The sequence below is a fragment of the Mustela erminea genome, chromosome 5 (assembly GCF_009829155.1).
Source record: "Mustela erminea isolate mMusErm1 chromosome 5, mMusErm1.Pri, whole genome shotgun sequence".
Classification (NCBI taxonomy): Eukaryota; Metazoa; Chordata; class Mammalia; order Carnivora; family Mustelidae; genus Mustela; species Mustela erminea.
This window is the reverse complement of record NC_045618.1, coordinates 5,511,123-5,534,978: the sequence shown is the minus strand read 5'-3', so window position 1 is coordinate 5,534,978 and position 23,856 is coordinate 5,511,123. Positions and strand designations below refer to the sequence as shown.

At 41.2% G+C, this 23,856-nt stretch overlaps 1 pseudogene; it reads left to right on the top strand.

The window, feature by feature from the left end:
- The first annotated feature begins 21,582 nt into the window (after positions 1-21,582).
- LOC116591996 lies at positions 21,583-22,869 on the top strand (annotated as a pseudogene).
- Positions 22,870-23,856: the final 987 nt, after the last annotated feature.

The following is a 23,856-nucleotide window of genomic DNA, read 5'->3' as shown; positions in this document are numbered from 1 at the left end:
ACCCCGTACCATCTTCCTCAAGCTCTCTTCCCCCTTAGAAGTCAGCAATGGGGGCCTCACTGAGTCACTGCCCCTCCAAGCTGTCAGTCCCACAGGCTGCCTCAGGGGGAACATACCTCAAAGGCAGCTCAGAATGGTTCTAATCTTCTGTCAAAAGCAACAGTGGAATCGGGCACCCGGGTGGCTCAGACGCTGAGCGTCTGCCTTCCTGGGATCAAGCCCTGCATCGGGCTCCCTGCTTGGCGGGAAGCCTGCTTCGTCCACTCCCACTCTCCATGCTGTGTTCCCTCTCTCGCTGTGTCTCTCTCTGTCAAATAAATAAATGAAAAAAATCTTTTTTTTTTTAAAGTAACAGTGGAATCAACATTTTTTTTGTATAAAGCCTTTTTTTATTATTTTTTATAATTGTTTTAAAGATTTTATTTATTTGACAGAGAGAGAGAAATCACAAGTAGGCAGAGAGGCAGGCAGAGAGAGAGAGGGGAGAAAGCAGGTTCCCTGCGGAGCAGAGAGCCCGACGTAGGGCTCGATCCCAGAACCCTGGGATCATGACCTGAGCCGAAGGCAGAGGCTTTAACCCACTGAGCCACCCAGGCGCCCCTGTATAAAGCCTTGTTAATAGTTAAGATGATTTCACAGGCATAAAGGCTCAGAAAAGATAGACATCACTAAAATCTCTTTCACTGTCTTGACCAGTCAGTTACCAACCCCATTGATCGTTTCTTCTTATTGTCTCTTGAACCCATCTACTCTTTCAAGTTTGCTGGTTATTTCTGTATTTATGAAGACATATCCATTTACTTTAGAGAAAGAGAATCCGAGTCAGGGCAGAGGAAAGGAAAGCTCCATGCTGGGCATGGAGCCCGACACGGGACTCAGTCCCAGGATCCCGAGATCGTGACCTGAACTGAAATCAAAGTCAGACACTCAACCAACTCAGCCTCCCAGGCACCCGTCAAGTTCACTGTTTAAATTCACGTTGTGGGGATTTCTTTTTTTTTTAATTATTTTTTTTTTAAGATTTTATTTATTTATTTGACAGAGAGAGATCACAAGTACACTGAGAGGCAGGCAGAGAGAGAGAGGGAAGCAGGCTCCTTGCTGAGCAGAGAGCCCGATGCGGGACTCGATCCCAGGACCCTGAGATCATGACCTGAGCCAAAGGCAGCGGCTTAACCCACTGAGCCACCCAGGCGCCCACGTTGTGGGGATTTCTTGCTCAGATTTCAGCCACAGCCTCCTGCCTGGTCTCCGTTATGCTTGTATTGCCTCCCTCCAGTTTGCCTCCCATATTTGTGCTCGGGTATTCTCCCTAAAATTAAATTAGAGGGAATCACTCTCCAATATAAAATCTTCAGGCCTCCTCACTGCCTCTAGAACAGAGCCCTAACTCTTTAGACTGGCTCACAAGGCTCTTAATGCCTGGACCCTCCTAACTTCTCATCAGGAGCCCGGGACACACTTCCTAATCCCCCCATCCTACTTATGCTGAGCCAGGTACAGCCCCTCCCCCACAAGGAGGGGCCATGCTATTTCTTGCCTCCATGTACCCATGCACACATTAACCCCTCTGCCTAGGATCCCCTTCCCAGACGTTCTTCATAGAAAATACAACTCTCATTTCAAGCCCACTACATGTTTAGGGAGGGAGGGAGGAAACGATGACTATGGAGGCAAACATTCAGAAACACTGACAAGCCCATGGATGGGTTATGGGAAAGCAGAGGCTTGGAATCCCTTAATGTTAAAGCTGCAGGGAAGGGGACTCTGGAGACTGTCTTGTCCAATCTCTTCACTTCATGGGTAGGAAACCTAGGTCAGAGAAGGGCACTGACCAGTGTCCAATGTTCCCCCAAATTGGTGGCAAATCTGGGATGAGAACCCAAGACTCCTAATTCCAGACCAGCCTTTCCTCCACACCACTGCCCAGCTGCAAAATGCTCTTTTTGACAGCCTCTTGTTCTTTGAAAATTTCCGTTCAATTATCTATCCTGAGTAGCCCATCCTACTCTGTGCCTTAGTCTTTTTCAATAAAATGCCTGACCTACATGTTCATTTATGTGAAAGATGATTAGAGCAGTAATCCTCAAATCTGGAGCAACAGAATAACCTCCTGTACAGTTTTCCAGAACCCTACCCAGACCTACTATACCAAAAACTCTGGGAAGAGCCCCAGAAATATGTATTTTGTTTAACCCTCCCCCCAAAAGAGCCAATAAACTGATAACACTGAGTGTCTCTGGAGAGGAGAACTGGAGAGTGGAAGACAAAAATGAAGGACTTCATGTACTTTTAAAATTCTGAACCATGTGAATATATTTCTTTCAAGAGATGGTATAATCTTTTTAAAGAAAAGAAATAGAATAACCAGACAGAAGATCAATAAGTAAATACATGACCTGAATGACACTGTAGACTATTTGGACCTAACAGATGTATGCAGAACACCCACTGACAGCAGAATATATATTCTTCTTAAGTGCATACAAAACACTCTCTAAGGTAAGCCACATGTTAGGCCACAAAACAAGTCTTAACAAATTTAAATGATTCAAATCATAGAAGGTATCTTTTCCCAATAACAATGGGAGACACTAGAAATCAATAGCAGAAGGAAAATGAAAATCCACAAATTTGTGGAAATTTAATAACATGTAGTTAAATCACCAATGGACCAAAGAATAAATTACAAGGGAAATTAGAAAATACCTTAAGACAAACAAAAACAAAAACACAGCATACCAAATCTTAAGAGATGCAGTGAAAGCAGGGGGAAACTTTTGGCTGTATGTGTTTACATTAAAAAGAAAGAAAGAAAGGTCCCAAATCAACAACCTAACTTCATACCTCAAGGAACTAGAAAAAGAACAAAGTAAAACCACGCTAGCAGAGGAAGGAAATAATAAAAGATTAGAGCAGAGATAAATGAAATAGAGAATAGAAAAAAAATCAACAAAATTAAAAGTTGGGTTTTGAAAAGATAAACAAAGTTGACAAAACCTTAGCTAGATTAATGAAGAAAAAAAGAGAGAAGACTCAAATAACTAAAATCATAAATGGAAGAGGAGACCTTAAGGTCTTTATGTCTTTATATATCTTTATGTCTTTTATGTCTTTATAGACATAAAAGCTATTATAAGAGGATATTGTGAATAACTGTACATGAACAAATTGGTTAGCAGAGGAAATTGATAAATTCCTAAAAATACACATCTGTCAACACTGGATCATGAACATCTGGTCTGACTACAGTCCCTACCCACCAATGAAAGCTCTTCAGGGCATGTGGCACCTGCCTGGCTCAGTTCGTTAGGTGTTCAACTCTTGATTTTGGCTAAGGTCATGATCTCAGGGTCGTGGGATTGAGTCCCATATCAGGCTTTGTGCTCAGAACAGAGTCTGCTTGAGATTCTCTCTCCCTCTGCCCCTCCCCTCCTCAAATAAATAAATAAATCTTTGAAGTCTTCTCAGGGGGACAACACAGGGAGAGTGCCTTCAATTTGGTGCCACCCGGCTCTGGCAAATGCCTTTTCTGACCCAGTGTAAGCCCAAGGCAAACCCTGACTGGCCTATTAACAACATGGGGACCAAATCAGGCAAAGAGAACCACTGCAGGTGACTGGACTGAAGGCAAATGTGGCTCATCCGCAAAGGTAGGGTGCACATCACACAACTAGGAGGCACCCCTAAAGTACCAGGTTCTGGTGAACAGGGGACACTGCACTGCAGCGCACTACACAACCTCTTCTCCATAAGGCCACTGCTTTCAAGAGCAGCAGATGCAGCTGACTTTCATATCACACAGGAACAAACACAGAGAGTCAGACAAAATGAGGGGACAGAGGAATATGTCCCAAAGGAAATATCAAGACAAAAATCACAGCAAGAGAGTTAATAAAACAGAGATCAGTAATAGCCTGATAGAGAATTTTAAGTAATGATCATACAGATACTCACTGGACTTGAGAAAAGAGTGAAGGATTTCAGTGAGATCCTGAACAAAGATAAAAAACATTTTTTAAAAATATAGATGAAGAGCTCAATAACTAAAATTAAGTTAGGCTAGAGGAAGCCTAGGCATGGATCAGTGACCTGGAAGATAGAGTAATGGAAAGCAATCAAGCTGAGCAGGAGAAAAAAAAAAAGAATTAGAAAAAATAAGAATAGACTTAGGGAACTCAGTGACATAATCAAGTGTAATAACATTTGCATTATGGGCATCCCAAAAGGAGAAGAGAGAGAAAAGGGGGCAGAAATTTATCTGAACAAATAATAGCAGAAAACTTTCTGAACTGGGGAAGGAAACAGAAATCCATATCCAGGAGGTTCAGAGACTTTCTCCCACCCCCAAGAAAATCAACCCGAGAAGATCCATATCAAGACACATAGTAATAATAAAAATAGCAAAAACAAAACAAAACAAAACAAACAAACAAAAACACAGTGTAAAGAGAGAATTTTAAAAGGAGCAACAGAAAACAGTTGCACACAAGGGAAATCCCATGAGGCTATCACCTGATTTTTCACCAAAAATTTTGCAGGCCAGAAGACAATGGCATAATATATTCACAGCACTGAAAGAAAAAGAAAAAAGAAAAACCTGCAATCAAAAATACTCTGTTTGGTAAGCTATCATTCAGGCAAAGAGAAGTGAAAAAGCATTTCCCACATGAACAAAAGTTAAAAGAATTCTTCACCACTACACCAGCCTTACAAGAAGTGTTAAAGGGGACTCTCAGAGTGGAAAGGAAGGACCATAAACATGAGTAAAAAAAAGTAGGGAGCACAAAAGCTGTAAAATTAAGTACATCTATAAAATAGACTGACAGAATAAAAAGATGTCAACTATCACGCCACATATGTAACACATGAAGGGGAGAAGACTAAAAATTTAGTGCTTTTAGAATGGGTTTAAGCTGAGGGACCATCAACTCAATATGGACAGCTGTATGCAGAAGATGTTATATACAAACCTAATGGTAACTACAAATCAGAAACTGGTGATAGATATACAAAACATAAAGAAAAAGGAATCTAAGTGTATCAGTAAGGAAAGCCAGCAAACCGTGAGAGAAGAGAGCAAGAGAAGAAAGGAACAGAGAAGTACTACAAAAACAATGATAAAACAAGTAACAAAATGGCAAGAAAAACATACCTATTCATAATTACTTGGAATGTACATGGACTAAGCACTCCAATCAAAACACATAGAGTTATGGAATGGGAAAAAAAAAAAAAAAGAGTCACTTCCAGGAAGATGGCACAGTAGTAGGACCCTAAACTCACCTCCTCCCGTGGGTATAACTAAGTAACATTCACATCAATGCAGATAACCCAGGAAATGACCTGAAGATTAGCAAAACAACTAAATGTAGAAAAGAGGCCACACTGAAGAAGGTAAGCAGGGCAGACATGCCGTGGAGACAGCTAAGCCCTGTGGATCTGACCAGAGGAGAGAAGGATCCATGGGTTCAGAGAAGGAGGAGAAACAGACTATCCCACCAGGGAGCTTGCACAGGGAAGACACATCCACATAGCATTTGGTGCTGAAAATCAGAGGGGCCAAATTTCGTTGAGTTCTTTCAGTCAGTGAGACATAAAGCCTGGAACTCTAAAAATCAGCAGGTTTGGCTCTGGGAGAACCCAGGGGGAGCTAGGAAACTGAGTCCCCGCCCTTAAAGAGACAGCGCAACAAACACCTGAAGAGATAAAAACTACAAGCAGCAGTTTGGAAGATGCCTGGAGCATACAGGAAGGAGAGTTTGTTACTAATCTCAGTTTCCTGAGGGACTTCTCCAGGAACAAAGGAGTTGGCAGGCACCGTTTCCCCCTGTCTCTCAGGACAGAGGAAATGTGCAGCAAGGCATTCACCACCTAATGTGCTTAAACTGGTGCCCTGACCCCATTAGCCAGAGCTGCCTCACAGTCCACGCTCTGCGGGTCTCCCCTCCACCCCCCCAAGACAGGTGCAAACCTTGCCGACACTGCATCTCCCAACCTCCTGAGGAGGACAACCTCACCATCTTCCCACCCCCATGAGCATCTCAAGGAGCAACCGTGGCTACACTGGTCTCCTCAGGGGCTGTGCATCCCCAGTGGAAAAGAACCAGGGCCACCTTATTAAAAATGCCTCCTCTGCCCATTACTTATAAGAGTAAGAGATGTAGCTGACTTTCCTAATGCAGAGAAACAGACACAAAGAGTTAGGCAAAATGAGAAGACAAGGGAATATGTCCCAAATGAAAGAGCAGGACAAAAACCACAGGAAGAGACCTATGGAAAATGGAGATACATAATATGTTTGAAAGAGAATTTAAAGTAATGATCACAGGGGTGCCTGGATGGTTCAGACAGTTAAGGGATTGCCTTTGGATCAGGTCATGATCCTGGGTTCCTGTGATCAAGCCCTGCACTAGGCATCAGGCTCCCTGAACAGCAGGAAGTCTGCTTCTCCTTCTCCCTCTGCCCCCTCCCCTCTGGTGTCCTCTCTCCCTTTCTCTTTGTCTCTCAAATAAATCAATAAGGTGGCACTGGTCCACATTTAGTTGTGGAGTTTTCTCTGCCAGTCTGAAGTAGAACTCCTAACAATATCAACCCAAGGAGGCCCACACCAAGACACATGGTAATTAAAATAGCAGAATGTAGGGGCACCTGACTGGTTCAGTCCATAGAGCATGTAACTCTTGACCTTGGGGTTGTGAGTTTGAATCCCACATTCGGTATAAAGATTACTCAAAAATAAAATCTTTGGGGGGAGGGAGGAGCAAGGTGTCAGAGGAGTAGGAGACCAAAATATCGTGGGGTCCCAGGAGTTCAACTAGATAGTTATCAAACCAGTCTGAACACCTACAAACTCAACAGGAGATCAAAGAGAGGAAGAGCAGCAATTCTAGGAATAGAAAAGCGACCACTTGCTGGAAGGTAGGACATGCGGAGAAGTGAATCCGAGACGAAATATGGGAAGAGAGACAGTGGCGGGGAGGGGCTGGCTCCCAGCAAGTGGTAGAGCAGCGGAGCACAAAGTCAGAACTTTTAAAAGTCTGTTCCACTGAGGGACATTGCTCTAGAGGCTAAGGGGGGGGGCGGTAGGGGTAGAACCCTCCTGGGAACAATGTGGTCTCAGGACCCATGGGGTTACAGAAAGACTGGGGCTGTCTGAGTGTGTCAGAGCTCCCAGGAATCAGAGTGCAGAGGCTGGCTGCAGAGACAGAGCCGAGGAGGGGGCTCTCAGCTCGGGGTTACCTTAAACCATGATCTGAGGCACAGTTGGACCACTGCTCTTTGAGCAGGGACCCCACAAGTGGCAGATCTGGAGACACTCCCTCCTTTCTCTTCTGGGAGGAGGGGCATGGGACTGTGCTGCAGGAATCTGATGGGTTTAGAGACTCCAAACAGGGCCATGTGCCAGAGATAGAAATACTCAGTCACAGGCCAGGTGAGGTTGGAGTGCAGCCAGAGACCAGGGAGACGGGAGGCATTGATGGCTTTTCTCTGAGGGCACGCTAGGAGCAGGACCCCAAGCTAGGAACAGGACCCCGACTCCTATGGGCTGGAGACCAGGGTGCCGCCATCTTCATTCCTGTCCTCCAAAGCTCTATGGAAAGTGCTCGGGGAACAAAAGCTCCCCAGAGCAAACTTCAGCTGAAGACTTAGCCTGGCCTCCGGCAAGGGCAGTGCAATTTTGCTTTGGGCAAAAACATTTGAGAATCACTGCAACAGGACCCTCCTCCAGAAGATGAGAAAGAACATCCAGCCAAGGGACACCTGAGTGGCTCAGTAGGTTAAGCACCTGCCTTTGGCTCTGATCATGATCCCAGGGTCCTGGGATTGAGTTCCACATCGGGCTTCTTGCTCAGAAGGGAGCCTGCCTCTCCCTCTGATGCTCCCTCTGCTTGAACTCTCTATGACAAATAAATAAATAAAATCTTAAAAAAAAAAAAAAAGAACATCCATCCAAGACCAAGTTCATCAATAAATGAGAATTGAGGAACTCCAGAGCTAGGGGAATGCAACACATAGACATCATAGCTTTTTTTCCCCATGGTTCTTTAGTCTTTCAAAGTTAAATTTATTAATCTTAATTTTTCTTATCCTATTGTTTTATAATTTTTCATCTTTCCTATTTTAGCCTTTTTAAACTATTTTATCATATCAATACTTTTTTAAAAAATCTTTTTACATTTTCATTGTTACAGTAATATCTAACCCTTTATTGTATTTAGCCTTATTTTTTGTATACATATAGGTTTCTCTTTCTTTAAAAATTTGGGACACAGTTTCTTCTAACAGATCAAAATACACTGTAAATCTAACACATGGCTTTGTTCTAGTCTAGAGCCTGATCACATTCTTTCCTCTCTTTTCTTTCTTTTTCTTTTTTCAACGCACTTCTGATCTTATCAATTCTATTTTTAGAATCTTTTTTATTTTCATCTTTACAGTCATATTCTATCCCTTCATTGTGTATACCATTACTTTTGTACATATATATGTTTTTCTTTAAAATTTTTGGAGGCAGTTTCTTCTAACAGACCAAAATACACCGAAAATCAAGTTTGTGGCTCTGTTCTATTCACCAATATATATATATATATATATATATATTTTTTTTTTCACCTTTCTTCTCTCCCCGCTTTGGGTCTCTTCTGATATTTCTCTGGAGTCATTGCTACCCTTTTAGTATTTTGTTCTCTCGTTCATCCTATTCTTATCTGGATAAAATGACAAAGCAGAAAAAACTTACCTCAAAAAAAAAAAGAACAAGAGGCAGTACTGAATGCTAGGGATTGAATCAATACAGACATTAGTAAGATGTCAGAACTGGAGTTCAGAATGACGATTATCAAAGTGCTGGCTGGGCTCGAAAAAAACATGGAATACTAGAGAATCCCTTTCTGGATAAATAAAATCTCTTTCTGGAAAATAAATGAACTAAAATCTAACTAAGTTGAAAACAAAAAGCTATTAATGTGGGGCAGTAAAAAATGGAGGCTCTTACTGCCAGGATAAATGAGGCAGAAAAGAGAATTAGTGATATAAAAAACCAAATGATGGAGAATAAAGAAGCTGAGAAAAAGAGAGACAAACAACAACTGGACCATGAGGGGAGAACTCAAGAGATAAGTGATATCATAAGATGAAAAAATATTAGAATAATTGGGATCCCACAAGACGAAGAATGAGAGGGACAGAAGGTATATTGGAGCAAATTATAACAGAGAATTTCCCTAATCTTTCAAAGGGATAAAGCATCAAAATCCAGGAGGCACAGAGAACCTTCCCTCAAAATCAATAAAAATGGGTCTACATTCCGTCATATAATAGTAAAACATACAAATCTCAGTGACAAAGAGAAAATCCTGACAGCAGCTCAGGACAAGAAGTCTATAACATACAATGGTAGAAATATTAGATTTGCACCAGACCTATCCACAGAGACCTGGCAGGCCAGAAAGGATTGGTATGATATATTCAGAGCACTAAATGAGAAAAACATGCAGCCAAGAATACTTTGTCCAGATAGACTGTCATTAAAAACAGAAGGAGAGATAAAAAGTTTCCAGGACAGACAAAAACTAAAAGAATTTGCAAACACCAAACCACCCTTAAAGGAAATATTGAAAGTGGTCCTCTAACCAAAGAGAGAGCCTAAGAGTAACAGACCATAAAAGAAGAAAGACAATATACGGTAACAGTCACCTTACAGGCAATACAATGGCACTAAATTCATATCTTTCAATAGTTATCCTGAATGTAAATGGGTTAAAGGCCCCAATCAAAAGACACAGGATATCAGAATGGATTAAAAAAACAAGACCCATCAATATACAGCGTGCAACAAACTTATTTTAGACCCAAAGACACCTCCACATTTAAAGTGAGGGGGTGGTGGGGCGCCTGGGTGGCTCAGTGGTTTGGGCTGCTGCCTTCGGCTCGGGTCATGATCTCAGGGTCCTGGGATCGAGCCCCGCATCGGGCTCTCTGCTCCGCAGGAAGCCTGCTTCCCTCTTTCTCTCTCTCTCTCTCTGCCTGCCTCTCTGCCTACTTGTGATCTCTGTCTGTCAAATAAATAAATAAAATCTTTAAAAAATAATAATAAAAAATAAAAAATAAAAGTGAGGGGGTGGAAAACAATTCACCATGCTAATGGACATCAGAAGAAAGCTAGTAGTGATTCTTATATCAGATAAATTAGATTTTAAACCAAAGACTATAATAAGAGATGAAGAAAGACACTAGATCATACTCAAAGGGTCTGTCCAACAAGAAGATCTAACAATTTTAAATATCTGTGCCCCTAACATAGGAGCAGCCAATTATATAAACCAATTTATAACAAAATCAAACACATTGACAATAATACAATAATAGTAGGGGACTTTAACACCCCCTCACTGAAATGGACAGATCACCCAAGCAAAACATCAACAAGGAAATAAAGGCCTTAAATGACACACTGGACCAGAAGGACACCACAGATATATTCAGAACATTCCATCCCAAAGCAACAGAATACCATTCTTCTCTAGTGCACATGGAACATTCTCCAGAATAGATCACATCCTGGGTCACAAATCAGGTCTCAACCAGTACCAAAAGTTTGGGATCATTCCCTGCACATTGTCAGATGACAGTCTTCTGAAGCTAGAACTCAATCACAAGAAGAAAGTTGGAAAGAACTCAAATACATGGAGACTAAAGAGAATCCTACAAAAGAATGAATGGGTCAACCAGGAAATTAAAGAAGAACTGAAAAAATTCATGGAAACAAATGATAATGAAAACACAACTGTTCAAAATCTGTGGGACACAGCAAAGGCAGCCCTGAGAGGAAAGTACATAGTGACACAAGCCTTACTCAAGAAACAAGAAAGGTTTCAAGTACACAACACTAATCCTACACCTAAAGGAGCTGGAGAAGAATAGTCAAAAAAGCTTACACCCAGCAGGAGAAGAGAAATAATAAATATCAGAGAAGAAATCAATGAAATGGAAACCAAAAGAATAGTAGAACAAATCAACGAAACTAGGAGCTGGTTCTTTGAAAGAATTAATAAGAGTGATAAACCCCTGGCCAGACCTATCAAAAAGAAAAGAGAAAGGACTGAAATAAATAAAATCATGAATGAAAGAGAAGCGATCACAACCAACACCAAAGAATTATAAACAATTATAAGAACATATTATGAGCAACTATATGCCAGCAAATTTGACAATCTGGATGAAATGGTTGCAGTCTTAGAGACCTATAAACTGCCAAAACTGAACCAGGAAGAAATAGAAAACCTGAACAGACCCATAACCAGTAAGAAGATTGAAGCAGTCATCAAAAGTCTCCCAACAAACAAGAGCTCAGGGCCAGACAGCTTCCTAGGGAAATTCTACCAAACATTTAAAGAAGAATTAATATCTATTCTCCTGAAACTGTTCCAAAAAATAGAAATGGAAGGAAAACTTCCAAACTCATTTTATGAGGCCAGTATTACCTTGATCCTAAAACCAGACAAAGACCCCATCAAAAAGGAGAATTACAGACCAATATCCTTGACGAACACAGATGCAAAAATTCTCACCATCTATGAAAAACCCACAGTGAATATCATTCTCAATGGGGAAAAACTGAGAGCTTTCCCCCTAAGGTCAGGGACATGGTAGGGCTGTCCACTATCACCACTGCTATTCAACATAGTACTATAAGTCCTAGCCTCAGCAATCAGACAACAAATAGAAATAAAAGGCATCCGAACCAGCAAAGAAGAAGTCAAACTCTCACTCTTTGCAGATAATATGATGCTTTATGTGGAAAACCCAAAAGACTCTAGTCCAAAACCGCCAGAACTCATACAGGAATTCTGTAAAGTGTCAGGATATAAAATCAATGCACAGAAATCAGTAGCATTTCTATGCACCAACAGCAAGACAGAAGAAAGAGAAATTAAGGAGTCAATCCCATTACAGTTGCACCCAAAATCATAAGATATCTAGGAATAAACCTAACCAAAGAGGCAAAGAATCTGTACTCAGAAAACTATAAAGTACTCATGAAAGAGACTGAGGAAGACACAAAGAAATGGAAAAATGTTCCATGCTCATGGATTGGAAGAACAAATATTGTGAAAATACCTATGCCACCTAAAGCAATCTACATGTTTAAAGCAATCCTTGTCAAAATACGATCAATTTTTTTCAAAGAAATGGAACAAATAATTCTAAAATTTATATGGAACCAGAAAAGACCCTGAAGAGCCAGAGGAATGTTGAAAAAGAAAACCAAAGTTGGCAGCATAACAATTCCAGACTTCAAGCTCAATTACAAAGCTGTCATCATCAAGACAGTATGGTAGTGGCACAAAAACAGACACACAGATCCTTAGAACAGAATAGAGAGCCCAAAAATGGACTCTCAATTCTATGGTCAATTAATTTTTGACAAAGCAGGAAAGAATGTCCAATGGAAAAAAGACAGTTTCTTCAACAAATGATGTTGGGAAAATTGGACAGCCACATGCAGAAAAATGAAACTGAACCACTTTCTTACACAACACACAAAAATAGACTCAAAATGGATGAAAGACTTCAATGTGAGGAAGGAATCCACCAAAATCCTTGAAGAGAATACAGGGAGCAACCTCTTTGACCTCTGCTGCAGCAACTTCTTCCTAGAAACATTGCCAAAAGCAAGGGAAGCAAGGGCAAAAATGAACTATTACAAATTCATCAAGATAAAAATCTTTTGCACAGCAAAGGAAATAATCAACAAAACCCAAAGACAACTGACAGAATGGGAGAAGATATTTGCAAATGACATATCAGATAATGGGCTAGTATCCAAAATCTGTAAAGTACTTATCAAACTCAACACCCAAAGAACAAATAATCCAATCAAGAAATGGGCAGAGGACATGAACAGACATTTCTGCAAAGAAGACATCCAAATGGCCAACAGACATGTGAAAAAGTGCTCCACATAACCCAGCATCAGGAATATACAAATCAAAACCACAGTGAGATACCACCTCACACCAGTCAGAATGGCTAAAATTAACAAGTCAGGAAACGACAGATGTTGGCGAGGATGCGGAGAAAGGGGAACCCTCCTACAGTGTTGGGGGGAATGCAAGCTAATACAGCCACTCTGGAAAACAGTATGGAGGTTCCTCAAAAAGGTGAAAATAGATCCCCCCTATGACCCAGCAATCACACTACTGGGTATTTATCCTAAACATACAAATGTAGTAATCTGAAGGGGCACATACAGCTCAATGTTTATAGCAGCAATGTCCACAATAGCCAAACTATGGAAAAAACCTAGATGTCCATCAACAGATGAATGGATAAAGAAGAAGAGGTATATATATGCAATGGAATACTATGCAGCCATCAAAAAATCAAAATCTTGCCATTTGCAATGACATGGATGGAACTAGAGGGTATTATACTAAGTTAAATAAGTCAATCAGATAAAGACAATTATCATATGATCTCTCTGATTTGAGGAATTTGAGAGGGAGGGCAGGAGGTCATTGGGGGGAAGGGAGGGAACAAATGACACAAGATGGGACTAGGGAGGGAGACAAACCAGTAGAGACTCTTAATCTCAGGAAACAATCTGACGGTTGCAGTGGGTTGGGGGAAGGGATTGAGTGGCTGGGTGATGGACATTGGGGAGGGTATGTGTTATGGTAGGTGCTGTGAATTATGTAAGACTGATGATTCACAGACCTGCACCCCTGAAGCAAATAATACATTATATGTTAATTGAAAAATAAATAAATATAAATATAAATAAATAAAAAACATCATTTTTTAAAAGAAAGGGAAAAAGTATTGCTAAAAATAGGAAAACAGGGGCCCCTGTGTGGCTCAGTGGGTTAAGCCACTGCCTTCAGCTCAGGTCATGATCTCAGGGTCCTGGGATCGAGTCCCGCATTGGGCTTTCTGCTCAGCAGGGAGCCTGCTTCCTCCTCTCTCTCTCTCTGCCTGCCTCTCTGCCTACTTGTGATCTCTCTCTGTCAAATAAATAAATAAAATCTTTAAAAAAAAAAAAGTTACATAGAAACAAATAAAAATGAAAACAAAACTGTCCAGAAATCTCTGGGATATAGCAAGAGTGGTTCTAAAAGGGAATTTTTAAGAAGTAAGAAAAATCTCAAATAAACAACCTAACCATACACCTAAAGAAGCTTAAAAAAGAAGAACAAACAAAACACAATACCAGCAGAAGGAAGGAAATAAAGATTAGAACAGAAGAAAATGATATAGAAAAAAAAAGCCACTAGAAAAGATAAATGAACAAGAAGTTGGTTCTTTGAAAAGATCAAAAAAATTGATAAATCTCTAGCCAGATTTATTGAGAGAAAAAGAGAGAGAGAGAAAGGACTCAAATGAATAAATTCAAAAATGAAAGAGGAGAAATAACCAACAGCACAGAAATAAAACAATTATAAAGGGATATTATTAAAATTATATGCCAACAAATTGGACAACCAAGAATATATGGATAAATCCCTAACTTCGTAAACTGGATCAAGAAGAAATAAAAAATTTCAATAGACTAACTATACCACCCATGATATTGAATCAGTACTCAAAAAACCCCAAAAAACAAAAGTCCAGAACTAAATGGATACACAAGCAAATTCTAACAAACATTTAAAGAGTTAATACCTGTTCTTCTCAAACTACTCCAAAAAATAAAAGAGGAAGAAGGTTTTCAAATCTATTCTATGAGGCCAGCATTACCCTGACACCAGAACCAGATAAAGACATAACCAAAAAAGAGAACTACAGGCCAATATCTCTGATGAACATAGATGCAAAAATTCTCAACAATATATTAGCAAAACAAATCCAACAATTCACATAAAAAATCACTCACCACAAGAAGTAAGATTTATTCCAAAGAACAGGAGAGGTTCAACATTTGCAAATCAATCAACATAATACATCACATCAGTAAGAGAAAGGATATTTTTTTTTTAAATGATCATTTCAGTAGATGCAGAAAAAGCATTTGACAAGATCCATTCCTGATAAAAACCCTCAACAAAATAGGTTTACAGGAAACATACCTCAACATAATAAAGGCTATATATGAAAAACCCACAGCTAACATCACACTCATTGGTGAAAAACTGAAAGCTTTTCCCCTAAGTCAGGAAAAGACAAGAATGTCCACTGTCATCATGTTATTCAACCCAGTCCTGGAAGTTCTAGCAGTAGCAATCAGGCAAAAAAAGGGAATAAAAGGTATCCAGACTGATAAGAAAGAAGTAAAACTTGTTATTTTGTAGATGGTGTGATATTCTGTACAGAAAACCCTAAAGACTCCACCAAAAAAAACTGCACTCGAACTGATAAATGAATTCAGTAAGGTCACAAGATACAAAATTAATATACAGAAATCTGTTGCATTTCTATGCACTAATAATGAAGTAGCAACAAGAGAAACTAAGAAAACAATCTCATTTACAACTGAACCAAAAATAATAAAATACCTAGGAATCAACTCAACTATGAAGGTGAAATACCTGTACTCCCAAAACTATAAAACTTTGATGAACAAAATAAAAGAGGACACAAACGGGAAGATATTCTATGTTCATGGATTGGTAGAACCAATAATGTTAAAGATATCTTTATTATCCAAAGCCCTTTACACATTTAATGTAATCCCCATCAAAATACCACCAGCCTTTTTCACAGAACTGGAACAAATAATCCTAAAACTTGTAAGGAACCACAAAAGGTCCCAAATAGCTAAAATAATCTTGGAAAAGAAGAAGAAAACTGAAAGTATCACAGTCCCACATTATAAAGCTGTAGTAATAAAAAACAGTGTGGTACCTACAGGAGGATAGACACATAGATAAATAGAACATAATAGAGAGCCCGGAAATAAACCTACCCACGATTATATGGTTGATCAATCTTTGCTAAAGAAGGCAAGAATATCCATTGAGAAAAAGACAGTCTCTTCAACAAATGGTGTTGGGAGGATGGACAGCTAGCTACATGCAAAAGAATGAAAATGGACCACTTTCTTACATCATTCACAAAAATAAACTCAAAAATTAATTAAAGCCCTATATATGAGACTTGGACCCATAAAAATCCTAGGAGATTACACAGGCAGTAATTTTTCTGACAATAGCCATAGCAATATTTTTCTAGATATGTCTCCTAAGGCAACAGAACCAAAAGCAAAGATAAACTATTGGGACTTCATCAAAATAAAAAGTTTCTGCACAGTGAAAGAAACAATCAACAGAACTAAAAAACAACCTACTGAATGGGAGGAGACATTTGCAACTGACATATCTAATAAGGGGTTAGTATACAAAATACATGAAGAATTTATATAACTCAACAGCAATTATAATAATAATGATAATCTGATTAAATAGGCAGAAGACATGAGCAGACATTTCTCCAAAGAAGACATCCAGATGACCAACAGACACATGAAAAGATGCTCAATGTCACTCTTCATCAGGGAAATTCAAATCATCTCACACCTCTCAGAATGGCTAAAATCAGCAACATGGGAAACAACAAATGTTGGCGAGGATGTGGAGAAAAAGGAGCCCTGTTGGTGGGAATGCAAACTGGTGGAGCCATTGTGGAAAACACTATGGAGATTCCTCAAAAAATTAAAAATAAAATTACCATATGATCCAGTAATTCCACCACTGGGTATTTACCCAAAGAATATAAAAACACTAATCTGAAAAGATATGTACATCCTATGTTTGTTGTAGCATTTTTTATAATAGCCAAATAATGGAAGCAATCCAAGTGTCCATCAATAGATGAATGGATAAAGATGTGGTGTGTATAAACAATGGAATATTATTCAGCCATAAAAATGAATGAAATCTTGCCATTTACAATGACATGGATGGATCTGGAGGATATAACCCTCAGTGAAGTAAGTCAGAGAAAGACAAATAACATATTTCACTCATATGTGGAATTAAAGAAACAAAGAACACCTTCTTCTCTAGTTCACATGGAACATTCTCCAGAATAGATCACAGCCTGAGTCACAAATCAGGTCTCAACCGGTACCAAAAGATTGGAATCATTCCCTGCACATTGTCAGACCACAATACTCTGAAGCTAGAACTCAGTCACAAGAGGAAAGTTGGAAAGAACTTAAATACATGGAGGCTAAGGAGCATCCTACTAAAGAATGAATGGGTCAACAAGGAAATGAAAGAAGAATTGAAAAAATTCATAGAAATGAATGGTAATGAAAACACAACTGTTCAAAATCTGTGGGACACAGCAAAGGCAGCCCTGAGAAGAAAGTATATAGCGATACAAGCCTTTCTCAAGAAACAAGAAAGGTCTCAAGTACACAACCTAACTGTACCCCTACACCAAGGACCTGGAGAAGAATAGCCAAAAAAGCCTAAACCCAGCAGGAGAAGAGAAATAATAAAGATCAGAGCAGAAATCAATGAAATGGAAACCAAAAGAAGAGTAGAACAAATCAACGAAACTAGGGGCTGGTTCTTTGAAAGAATTAATAAGAGTGATAACCCCTGCCCAGACTTATCAAAAAGAAAAGACAAAGGACTGAAATAAATAAAATCATGAATGAAAGAGGAGAGATCACAACCAACACCAAAGAAATACAATTATAAGAACATATTATGAGCAACTATATGCCAGCAAATTTGACAATCTGGATGAAATGGTTGCATTGCTACAGACATATAAGCTACCAAAACTGAACCAGGAAGAAACAGAAAACCTGAACAGACCCATAACCAGTAAGAAGATTGAAGCAGTCATCAAAAATCTCCAACAAACAAGAGCCCAGGGCCAGATGGTTTCCCAGGGAAATTCTACCAAACATTTAAAGAAGAACTAATATCTGTTCTCCTGAAACTGTTCCAAAAAATAGAAATGGAAGGAAAACTTCCAAACTCATTTTCTGAGGCCAGCATTACCTTGATCCCAAAACCAAAGATTCCATCAAAAAGGAGAATTACAGACCAATATCCTTGATGAACACAGATGCGAAAATTCTCACCAAAATAACAACCAATAGGATCCAACAGTACATTAAAAGGATTATTCACCACGACTAAGTGGGATTTATTCCAGAGCTGCAAGGTTGTTTCAACATCTGTAAATCAATCAATGTGATACAATACATTAGTAAAAGAAAGAACAAGAACCATATGATACTCTCAAGAGATGCTGAAAAAGGATTTGACAAAGTGTAGCATCCTTTCTTGATCAAATCTCTTCAAAGTGTAGGGATGAGGGTACATACCTCAATATCAACAAAGCCATCTATGAAAAACCCTCAGTGAATATCATTTTCAATGGAGAAAAACTGAAAACTTTTCTGCTAAGGTCAGGAACACAGCAGGGCTGTCCACTATCACCACTGCTATTCAACAGTAGTAGAAGTCCTAGCCTCGGCAATCAGACAACAAAAAGAAATTAAAGGCATCCAAATTGGCAAAGAAGAAGTCAAACTATCACTCTTTGTAGATGATATGATACCCCTTTGGGGTCTGGGAAAACCCAAAAGACCACTCCAAATCTGCTAGAACTTGTACAGGAATTCAGTAAAGTGTCAGGATATGAAATCAATGCACAGAAATCAGTTGCACTCCTATACACCAATAAGAGAGAAGAAAGAGAAATTAAGGAGTTGATCCTATTTACAATTGCACCCAAAACCATAAGATACCTAGGAATAAATCTAACCAAAGAGGCAAAGAATCTGTACTCAGAAAACTATAAAGTACTCATGAAAGAGACTGAGGAAGACACAAAGAAATGGAAAAATGTTCCATGCTCATGGATTGGAAGAATAAATATTGTGAAAATGCCCATGCCACCTAAAGCAATCTACATGTGCTTTTTTTTAATCGTCCCCCACCTTCAATCTACAGGTTTAATGCAATCCCTATCAAAATACCATCAATTCTTTTCAAAGAAATGGAACAAATAATCCTAAAATTTATATGGAACCAGAAAAGACCCCAAAGAGCCAGAGGAATGCTGAAAAAGAAAGCCAAAGTTGGCCGCATCACAATTCCAGACTTCAAGCTCTATTACAAAGCTGTTATCATCAAGACAGTATGGTAGTGGTGCTAAAACAGACACATAGATCAATGGAACAGAATAGAGAGCCCAGAAATGGACCCTCAACTCTATGGTCAACTAATCTTCAACAAAGCAGGAAAGAATGTCCAATGGAAAAAAGACAGTCTCTTCAACAAGTGGTGCTGGGAAAATTGGGCAGCCACATGCAGAAAGATGAAACTGGACCATTTCCTTACACCACACACAAAAATAGACTCAAAATGGATGCAAGACATCAATGTGAGAAAGGAATCCACCAAAAATCCTTGAAAAGAACACAGGCAGCAACCTCTTTGACCCGAGCCACAGCAACTTCTTGCTAGACACGTCTCCAAAGGCAAGGGAAGCAAGAGCAAAAATGAACTATTGGGACTTCACCAAGATCAAAAGCTTTTGCACAGCAAAGGAAACAGTCAACAAAGCCCAAAGACAACTGACAGAATGGGAGAAGATATTTGCAAACGACATATCGGATAAAAGGCTAATAGCTAAAATCTATAAAGTACTTATCAAACTCAACACCCAAAGAACAAATAATCCAATCAAGAAATGGGCAGAAGACATGAACAGACATTTCTGCAAAGAAAGACATCCAGATGGCCAACAGACACATGAAAAAGTGCTCCACATCACTCGGCATCAGGAAAATGCAAATCAAAACCACAGTGAGATACCACCTCACACCAGTCAGAATGGCTAAAATTAACAAGTCAAGAAACGACGACTGGCTGCTGGCAAGGATGCAGAGAAAGGGGAACCCTCCTACACATTGGAGGGAATAAAAGTTGGTGCAACCACTCTGGAAAACAGCATGGAGGTTCCTCAAAACAGAGCTACCCTATGATCCAGCAATCGCGCTATTGGGTATTTACCCTAAAGATACAAACGTAGTGATCCAAAGGGGCACGTGCACCCAAATGTTTGTAGCAGCAATGTTCACAATATCCCAACTATGGAAAAAACCTAGATGTCCATCAACAGATGAATGGATAAAGAAGCTGTGGTATATATACACAATGAAATACTATGAAGCCATCAGAAGAAATTAAATCTTGCCATTTGCAATGATGTGGATGGAACTAGAGGGTATGATGCTGAGCGAAATAAGTCAATCAGAGAAAGACAATTATCATATGCTCTCCCTGATATGAGGAATTTGAGAGACAACGTGGGGGGGGGGTTGGGGGGTAGGAAAGGAAAAGATGAAACAAGATGGGATCAGGAGGGAGACAAACCATAAGAGACTCTTAATCTCGCAAAACAAACTGAGGGTTGCCAGGAGGAGGTGGGTAGGGAGAGGGGGGGTGGGGTTATGGACATTGGGGAGGGTATGTGCTATGGTGAGTGCTGTGAAGTGTGCGGGCCTGACCATTCACAGACCTGTACCCCTGGGGCAAATAATATATTATATGTTAATTTTTTTTTAATACAGTTATGGTGGGGCACCTGGGTGGCTCAGTCAGTTAGACAGCAGACTCTCTGTTTCAGCTCAGGTCATGATCTCAGGGTCCTGGGATGGAGTCCCACATCAGGCTCCCTGCTGAGCGGGGAGCCTGGTTCTCCCTCTGCCCTTCCCCCTGCTCATGCTCTCTCTCTCTTGCTCTTTCTCAAATAAAGAGAGAAATTCTTTTTTAAAATGTGGTTCATAAATATGTATATGTATGTATGTATACACATTATATGGTAGAACGTTATTCAGCCTTAAAAAAGGAAGGAAATCCTGTCACATACTGAACACAGAAAAATCTTGAGGACATCATGCTAAGTGATAGAAGCCAGTCACAAAAAGACAAATAGTGCCTTATTCCACTTATACTGAGTATCTAAAGTAGTCAAATAGATAGAGACAAAAGTTAACGGGTGGTTGCCAAGGGCTGAGGCAAACGGGAAATGGAGAGTTTTTGTTTAACGTGTACAGCGCTGGTTTTGCAAGATAAAAAGGTTCAAAAGATGTGTTGCACAACAGTGTGAATATATTCAACACGACAGCACCGTTCCCTTAAAGATGGTTAAGGTGGTAAAGTTTATGTTATGTGCTTCTACCCCCAAAAGAAAACATTTTAAGCCATGTAAAAGAAAAACAGATTTTCTCGGGTGAGTCCCAGCTTTGCAAACTACTGGCCCCAAGGGACCCTGCTCGGCTTCTGGAAAGAAGAGCAGCGTTCAACCCGGCTGTGAAAGACAGAGACGTCTTGACTGGGCAAAGCGGGGGGGTGGGGGGGTGGGGGGGGGGGTGGATGTTGTAAAGGAAGGAATTCCTTGAGACGCAGCGTCACTATCGCCAAAAATATTTATCATGATGCCTACTGTGTGCTTACGTGTTCTCTCACCTAATCCACACACCAGCGACTCTATGCGGGACAGGGGGCACTACCAGGGCCATTTTACAAAGAAGAAATCAGGTGGCAGTTTAGGGGGAGCGGGCGAGGGCACCAGTCTGCCTGCCCAAGGGGAATGGTGCACCGAGAGATGACGCAGAACGTCAGAGGTCTTGACACCAGGCAGAGACATCATATGAAGCCGTGGACATGGGGAGTCATTGCAGGTCCTGGAGCGGAAGCACGCGATTCCAGCGGTGTCTTCAGCAGGTGAATCTGGAAGTAGTGTGTGGCTGTGCCTTGCACTAGGTGGAAACCCAATCAGCGCCAAACGAGTGACAAATGCCTAACAAACAGATGCGCACAGTTAGGGTGCAAGGTTGGGGGTCACGTGCCCCAGTCTCTATCTCCCCCGCCCCCAACACTCCCGGGGCCTCTCCTCTGGAATGACTCGTATCCCTGGGGCGGTGCCTCTCCAGGTACCTGCTCTGCTCTGGCGGTGCGGGACCAGATGGGACCAGGCGTGGGGGCATCTCCCATCCCTGCGTGCGCCCTCTGCTGGAGGCGCCTGGCCTGGCACGTGTATGCCGGCCAGTCTGGGCACGGAGCCTCTCCGGCTTTCATTTTTTATTAGAATGATGGGATGTCTTTTGAAGCCTCGATGATATTAATGCCAGCCTAAGGTTTCAAAGAGGACAGTGTTCTTTGTCTCATTGGCCTCTGGCCTCCAGACACTCCATCTTTACCTCCCCTGCGGAAAGGATTGAGTTCTCAAGCATTCTGGACTCCCTTACCCATCTGTGCTCAGCACTGAGCCTCAGCACCCCAGCTCATGCTCAGGGGGGCCTAGCAGGCAGAACCCTGGAGCTCCTGGTGGGTGATGCTGGAGAATTCTAGAAATCGATCTAAAATTGAACACAAGGTGTAGGGACTTGCAGATTTGATCTGTTCTTCTTCTGGACACAAGGCTCCTACCGCCACCATTGTTTCTCCAGATCCTTGGTCCAGCCAAGAAGCATCCAAGCTTGATCTCTCTCTTTGTATTTATTGGAGGGGAAGGTACTGGAGCAGTGTGCAGTGTCTTGCTGCTGGCCTTGTTCAATCCAGATGTCAGGATGAGAAAAATAACCCAGGACCCTGGAACACACTGGGTCCCCATGATCAATATGCTTTTCTTCTTAAGATTTTATTTATTTATTTGACACAGAGAGAGAGAGAGATCACAAGTAGGCAGAGCAGCAGGTGTGGGGGGTGGGGAGCAGGCTCCCTACTGCGCAGGGTGCCCAGTGTGGATCTCAGGACCCTGAGATCATGACCTGAGCCGAAGGCAGAGGTTTAACCCACTGAGCCAGTGCCACCCAGGTGCCCCGATCAGTACAAGTTTTCCTTGGTGAATGTAGATTACAGCAAACTGCAGAAAGAAGGGCCAGACCTCTAAATGAAAGGTTTCACTCTATGGCTGCCTAGGAGAGAGGTCGTGCCGAAGTCATCTGCATAATTTCCCTCTTTATCCAGGAAAGATTTCCTCTCTCAATGCATGAAATCATGCTGGTGTATTGTGTTGGGGTTTATACTGCCAAAAAAAAAAAAAAGCTCTGAAACTTGAAAAAACAAAAATAAAATTGGACACGGATGACCGTGATGGCAATAGACTCCTGCCGCAGCAGAGAGAGGTAATAACGTCTACGGCGATGGGACTCTTCTAGAAGGACCTCAGCCACACGGAAGGAGCACTGTGATGGGCTCAAGCATGGGGCTGTGGGGTTTGCAAACCACCTTCAACAGCCGACCCCTGGAACCCTGCCTACTGGGTCTTCCTGGCATCCACGCAGCTCTCTGCAGATTCCTGAGGCCATGGCTCCAAGCCCTGGCTAATATCCCCTCTGACTGCGAGAGTCCCCACTCTGCCATTCTAAGCCAATCAAGCAGTATTAAGTGAAGGAAGACAAGCACATTTGAAAATCAGACTCACCCTTGGAGGGTCGAGTGTTCATTTCCGAATTAACCCAGGCTGGATTCAGGGGTTTGGGAGTTTCTGATTTGTTTCTCCTCTTTGGGAGAATAAAACAAAACTCACAGAGATGGAAAAGGTGCCAGGAACCATGCTAAGCACTTGACACACGTTTCTCTTTCTGTCTTCACAATAACGCTCTCGTGCCCGTGAATAAAGGGAGACTGGAAAGTTCATAAAAAATCGGCCCAGTGTTTCCCAACTGGAGGCCAGGTTTCGGGTTCGGGTCTGTCTGGTGCCTAAGTACCTAGCCTTGCCTCCTGTGTAACCCCTCCACCCATGCTGCGTTTAACAGCCACACCCACCCCAATCAATCCTCCAGCAAGAACCCAGCCCCAGCCAGATTGTGTGTTGCTGCCTTTCCCACCTGCTCCGGGTTTCCGGCCAGCTGCCAGAGGACAGCTAGCGTCTGCT